The sequence below is a fragment of the Eumetopias jubatus genome, unplaced genomic scaffold (genome assembly GCF_037043125.1).
Source record: "Eumetopias jubatus isolate StellerSeaLion01/CBP00866 unplaced genomic scaffold, mEumJub1_p1.0 scaffold_2, whole genome shotgun sequence".
NCBI classification, from domain to species: Eukaryota; Metazoa; Chordata; class Mammalia; order Carnivora; family Otariidae; genus Eumetopias; species Eumetopias jubatus.
This window is the reverse complement of record NW_028274808.1, coordinates 157398200-157404538: the sequence shown is the minus strand read 5'-3', so window position 1 is coordinate 157404538 and position 6339 is coordinate 157398200.

Below are 6339 nucleotides of genomic sequence, written 5' to 3'. Positions count from 1 at the left end.
AGTTCCTTCATTTGTAAACTGGGAGAATAATGCCCACTCAGAGGGTTTTTGTAAAAATTACATTATATAATGTGTGTACATGTAACAGGTACTCAATCAAAGAGAGTTATCAGCTCTAATTACCAATAGGTAATCACTTTTTATGTTTCTGGATATTACTTAGAGGGATAATCTGTTTAGAAACAAAAGTGGAGTCCACCCCTGCACAAAGCCTTTAAAAATTATTGAGAAATGTACATACACACACACACACACACACACACACAGCTGATATAAGAACAATAAAGGGGAAAGGGATTTCAGCCTTTGTTGAAGGTGTACTGTTTTAGGTTCCTGGACCCAATTCCTGTGTGTGTGTGTGTGTGTGTGTATGTGTGTGTGTGTGTGTGTGTGTGTGTGTGTGTGGTGGGGGGAGGGGGTGGGAGGCCTCCCACAGAACACCAAGAAATTGTTGGATACCAGGAGGGTGTCCAAGAATTCAGCTTAATTCTGACACTATCTACCTGGAGATAGCATCAGATTCTACAGGCTAAGGGGTCAGTCCTATAAGACTGGCTCCCCCAACCTACACACCCCCCCACCCCCGGGGTGGGTGGTCAGATGACAGACGCACGTGCTGGTTGTCACCTGGACTTCTGACTGACTATAAATCAGAGGCTCCCATGACCTCCTCTTTGCATTTGATTAATTGGTAGAGGGGCTCACAGAACTCAGAGGAACATTTTACTTCCTAGATGACCGTTTTATTATAAAAGGAACTGCCAGATGGAAGCGATGCTCAGGGCAAGGTGTGGGGAAGAGGTGTGTAGCTTCTACTCTTCTTGAATCTCCATGTGTTCACCAGCCTGCAGGCTCTCCAAACCTTATCCTTTTGGGGTTTGATGGAGGCTTCATTCCATAGGCATGACTGATGAACTCATTGGCCGTTGGGGATTGAGCCAAGCTCCACTACTTCTCCTCTCCCCGGAGGTCAGGGGGATTGAACTAAAGATTCCAAACCTCTCCTCACCAGGTTGGTTCCTCTGCCAACCAGGCCCCATCCTTAGGTGGCCAAGGGGCATTCCGGAAGTCACCACATTAATGTAACAAAAAAAGCCTTGATCACTCTTATCACTTATGAAATTCCTAGGGTTGGGGCGCCTGGGTGGCTCAGTCAGTTGGGCAGCTACGTTCGGCTCAGGTCATGATCCCAGGGTCCTGGGATTGAGCCCCGCATCGGGCTCCCTGCTCAGCAGGGAGCCTGCTTCTCCCTCTCCCTCTGCCTGCCGCTCTGCTTACTTGTGCTCTCTCTCTGTTAGATAAATAAATAAAAATCTTAAAAAAAATTCCTAGGGTTTTAGAAGCTCTCTCCCAGAAACAAGAGCAAGACCAAATATGTATCTCTTATTATAAATCACAATATCACATGTACCCTGGGGCATAGTGAGGGTCCAGTGGTTGATTATCATTGTCATTTCTTCAATGACTCCTGTGTTTTGCTTTAGTATTTTTTTAAAGACACTGAAGAAATCTAGAACTCTGAGGGTTAGTCCGATCCTTGGCGAACACTGCTCACGGGCACACAAAGCAACATGATTTCAGTTTCTACATTAATTTTCATATTCGTTTTCAATGACCCTGATCGAAAAATTCCTTCTTAGAACTTCATTTGGGCCTTACCTCTGACCCGATTCAGTGCGCAATGTCCAGACTCTCTCCTTTGCCCCTTTCCCTGTCCACTCACCCGCTGCCGCTTCTCCTTGCTTTCCTGAGGTCTCAGCCACAGCTAACTTCAGAAACATTTTTCCTCTTTAAGTCTCTGCTCCACAGGCCGCCCTCTTCCCCTCATCATTTCTTATTTCTCACCGCGAAAATCTCTCTCTCTTTATGGCTTCCTGAGACCTGAAAATAGAAGTAATTTAAATTTGGCAATTATGACAACAATGAAACACCTTTTGTGAAAAGTAGAGTTTAAAATGCAGGAGTTTGCTGCTCTGGAAACCTCACTCTCTTTCTGCCTTCATTTTGTGGATACACCTGCGGGGGTGCTTCTAGGGTCACTCCTGACCCACTTGCTGAAACCCGAACAGGCAAAGAAAGGGTGACTTCTCCACTTGCAGGGGTGAGGGTGGGGTCAGCCAGAGGTACGAGGTTCAGGTTCAGCCTAGCCTCTCCTACCGAAAATGAGCTTCCTAGCCCCCCTGTGGAATCTTTGCCCTCCCACACTCCGCACCCTGCACCCGGATTGTTCCTTGCGCCAGTCACGTGGTGGTATTAGGTCGCTGGAATCATGGAGTGGGGGTTGGGGGTGTAATTTCTCCTCTGCCAATGACAAGATGAGTCACCTCCTATGGGCTGCTCATGGCAACCTTTTTCTCCATCCTTGAAGCTGGGCCTCCTGAAGTCTTCACCCCCTCTGTTATGAAGTGTCTTGAGTTCTCCAAAAGTCAGCAGCAAATGTATTAGTGCATATTAACATCCTACTTTCCTGGCACACAACTAGGCTACTACTTAAACAACCGGCTCCAAATCTGCTAAAATCGGGTTTCAGGAGGAGGACATGGGAAGCCTGTAATGTGGAGCCCATCTCCCTACAGGTGCCATCTGTTCTCATTAGAGTGATCTAGCAGCTTCAGCTGGGGAGGGAGGGGCCTCCAGGTGCTCAAAAGGAAGCCTGCTCGTGCATTATCCTTTCAGAGACTTTGCTTTTATGTTTGGTTTAGTTTTGTTTTTGTCTGGCAGGCTGAAAGAGAACCTATCCTACTTTCCAAGAGAACAATTGCTCCAACATTGTAAGAAATTAAGTCCCTGGGGGAAAAAAATCTCGTTTGAGAGGGCTTGTAATGGCTCCTTGACCACATGCTGTGCTGCCCAATTTATAACAGAGAAATATTACAGAAGTTGGGAACCGAAGTTGGTGTGCGCAGCCATTGCTTAAAAAGGGATGGATGCTTCTTGGGGATAGTGATCCTCCCCCGACGCCCCCCAGCATTTATTCAGTCTGTAGAGAGTCTTTCTGCCAGGCTCCCACTCCTCCAGTCAAGGAAGAGCTAGCCCCATTCATTGTCCTCTGCATGCAGAATGTGATAATAATTCCTCTGAGACTTAACGGGGCTCAGGAGAATGTGATTGAAGTCCCGCTGGTGACTGGAACTGCCTTTTATGCATCTGTGCGGGGTTATCCATTTCACAGGTGTTTTCTATTGCCAGCCTGTGGGGATGCCCACTGAGTCAAAAATATATGACCACGAAGGTAGGCCTTTTGGAGGTGTCTTATGTCACATTTTGGGAAAAGCAGGGGAAATAACAAGAGCATTTGGCCTCAAATTTGAAATGATCTTTTCCCAGATCTTTTATTAAAGACTTTGCCTGCAAGGTTGATCTGAGGACTAAAGCATGACCCCAGGTCTCCCGCATACCTTCCTCCTCTCTTGGGGTGTCTTTCCTGCCGGTCCCCTCCACCTCTTCCCAGGCTGCTGTTCTGCCTCCCGTCAAGTGCTTGGTTTGTGTCTCATGTCCCATCCACTGATTCCTGTTAAAATGTTAGCCCATGTTAGGAGAGTCTCAAGGGGGGATATTTGCATTTTAATAGGTAGCTTGAATATGGAAGAGCTTCAGACTAAAGCAGTGAATCCTCACGGGGGAAGATAAAGGCAATTTTGGATGGGGTGAGGGTGTGTGAGATCTGAAACAGGATCAAATCTTACTGTGTATGTTCTAAGATGCATTGATGTGGCCTCTGAGCAGAAGTCAAAGACTGAATGAAAGGTGTTTCTTTCTGTTCCTAACCCTGGGAGCAAACAGGGGCTGCTGTTGGGAGCACTGTGAGCAGTGACCGTACTATTGTGAGTTCAGATTTAGCAAATAAAAGTACAAGACGCCCAGCTACGTGTGCATGTCCAATAAACAATGAATACCTTTTTTTTTTTAGCATGAATATGTCCCATGTGATACTTGGGACATATTTATGCAAAAAATTCTTGTTTATCTGAATTCAGATTTAACTGGGTGTCCTGTATGTTATGTGGCAGCCCACTACCACACTAGCCTGTTGTTAAAAAATAATTTCTAAAAGAGATAAAATCATAACTCTTATACAAACATAAAATAAACATGTGTCAAAGGCTTTTATTTTATTTTATTTTTTTGGAGGGGGCTATGAGGGGCAGAGGGAGAGGGAGAGAGAATCTTAAGTAGGCTCCACATGAAGCGCAGAGCCTGACACGGGGCTTGATCTCACAACCCTGAGATCATGACCTGAGCTGAAATCAAGAGTTGGATGCTTGGGGCACCTGAGTGGTGCAGTTGTTTAAGTGTCCAGCTCTTGGTTTTGGCCCAGGTTGTGATCTCAGTGTCCTAAGGTGGAGCCCCTTGTCAGGCTCTGTGCATAGTGCTGTGCTCAGTGCTGCTCAGCATAGAGTCTGCTTAAGACTCTCTCTCTCTGTCCCTCCTCCCTGCAATCTCTCTCTCTCTAAAATAAATAAATAAATCTTAAATAAAAAAGAGTTGGATGCTTAACCGACTGAGCCACCCAGATGCCCCTGTCAAAGGTTTTTTTTTTTTTAAAAACTCATTGATTAATGAGAGAACCAGTAAGATGGGACAATTGGTTCAAAAGAGAATTTAGCACCCACATAGACACACACATATATACAGACAATCAGAAAATGCTGAAATGAATTAGTTAATAGAGGCAAAGGTAGCCATATTCATAGGGCAATAATCAATTGCACATTGGGCAAAATTAATTTGCATTTCTCTGGACAAGAGATGTGGGCATTACTCTCAGTTTTCTACAATTTGCGATAGGCTATAAAATAGGTCAAAGATAATGAAGGCACAGAAAACCAGGAAGGGTGTGTTAGAATATCCAGTACTCACTTTTGCCTATTTTAAAGTCTTTTACAATTTCTCCTGACAGTATCATGATCTTTCCTATCTCAGGGCCTTTGCACATGATGGTTCTTTAGTAATCTTGTATTTGTCGTTGATTATCTCAAAGATCATTACCTCTGGGAATTCCTCTCTGACCCTTAATCTGGGTTAGATTCATGCTTTACAACATAGGAGCATGCATCTTTCATTAGAGCATTTATGTCAGTTTTGAATTTGTGCTTTTTACTGAGGTCTATAATTCCTGGCGGGAGCTAGCCTCTGTTCTCATCAGCTTCCTCTTTAATAATTATGCTCTGCTCGTACTTTTCTTCTTTCTGTTACTTGACCATAACAAGTTCTTCCCTGCCACAGGGACTTTGCACCTGCTGTTCTCTGTGCCTGGAATTTTTTTTCTCTTGGCTTTTGCATGGCATGTTTCTTTTTCATCACTCAGGCCTCAGTCTGAATACCACAGAGGCCTATCCTGATCATCTTATCTAATGATGCTCCCCTCCCCACCCTTACTTTCTATCCCAATGGAACCTTAGCACAAATCAGAATCCCTTCACAGGCTTGTTAAAACACAGATTGCTGGGGTCTATGCCCAGGGTTGTGATTCAGTAGGTCTGGGGAGAGGCATGAGGACCTGTGTTTTATTTACTTTTTTATTTTTAAAGATTTTATTTATTTGAGACAGAATGAGAGAGAGAGAGAGAGCACATGAGAAGGGAGAGGGTCAGAGGGAGAAGCAGACTCCCCGCTGAGCAGGGAGCCCGATGCGGGACTTGATTCTGGGACTCCAGGATCATGACCTGAGCCGAAGGCAGTCGCTTAACCAACTTAGCCACCCAGGCACCCAGGACCTGTGTTTTAATAAGTTCTTGGGTGATGCTGCTGTTGCTGGTTTGTGCACCACTCTTGGAGAAACAATGCTCTGATTATTTTCTTTCAAAACATAACATTATTTCCTCCCTTTTACTGATTTTCTTTCTGTCTCCTACACATCCAAAAGCTCCACATGGGGAGGGCACATTGATGACACTATTCTCTGCTTTATCTCCAGTACCAAGGGCAGTGCCTTGTTTATAAAAGATGTTCGATGAATACTTGTTGAATGAATGAACCATTTTCTCTCTTGTTCTGTATCATTACAAAGGGTTTGTTCACCAAAGAACTGCCGAATTCAGGTGCTGACACTAAACCAGAGGGATTGGCTTTCATCATTAAGATAAGTTTGTGGAGGAGTGGTCTTGATAAACCACACCAATATCTGATCAGTAACTTGTAGAAAGACCAGTGTCTGTTGGGACTTATGTTGTCACATGCGCTTTCCCACCTGTCTAGGGTCAATGTCACTAACCCACAGTTGATTGGATGACATCAGGGCTTTGGGTATTGTTGGCAGGGTCTAGACTGATGTGGGTTTTGCTAAGACCAGTGCTGTGGTGAGCAATCAGAAGATGTGGGCAGGTAAGTGTGGGGAGG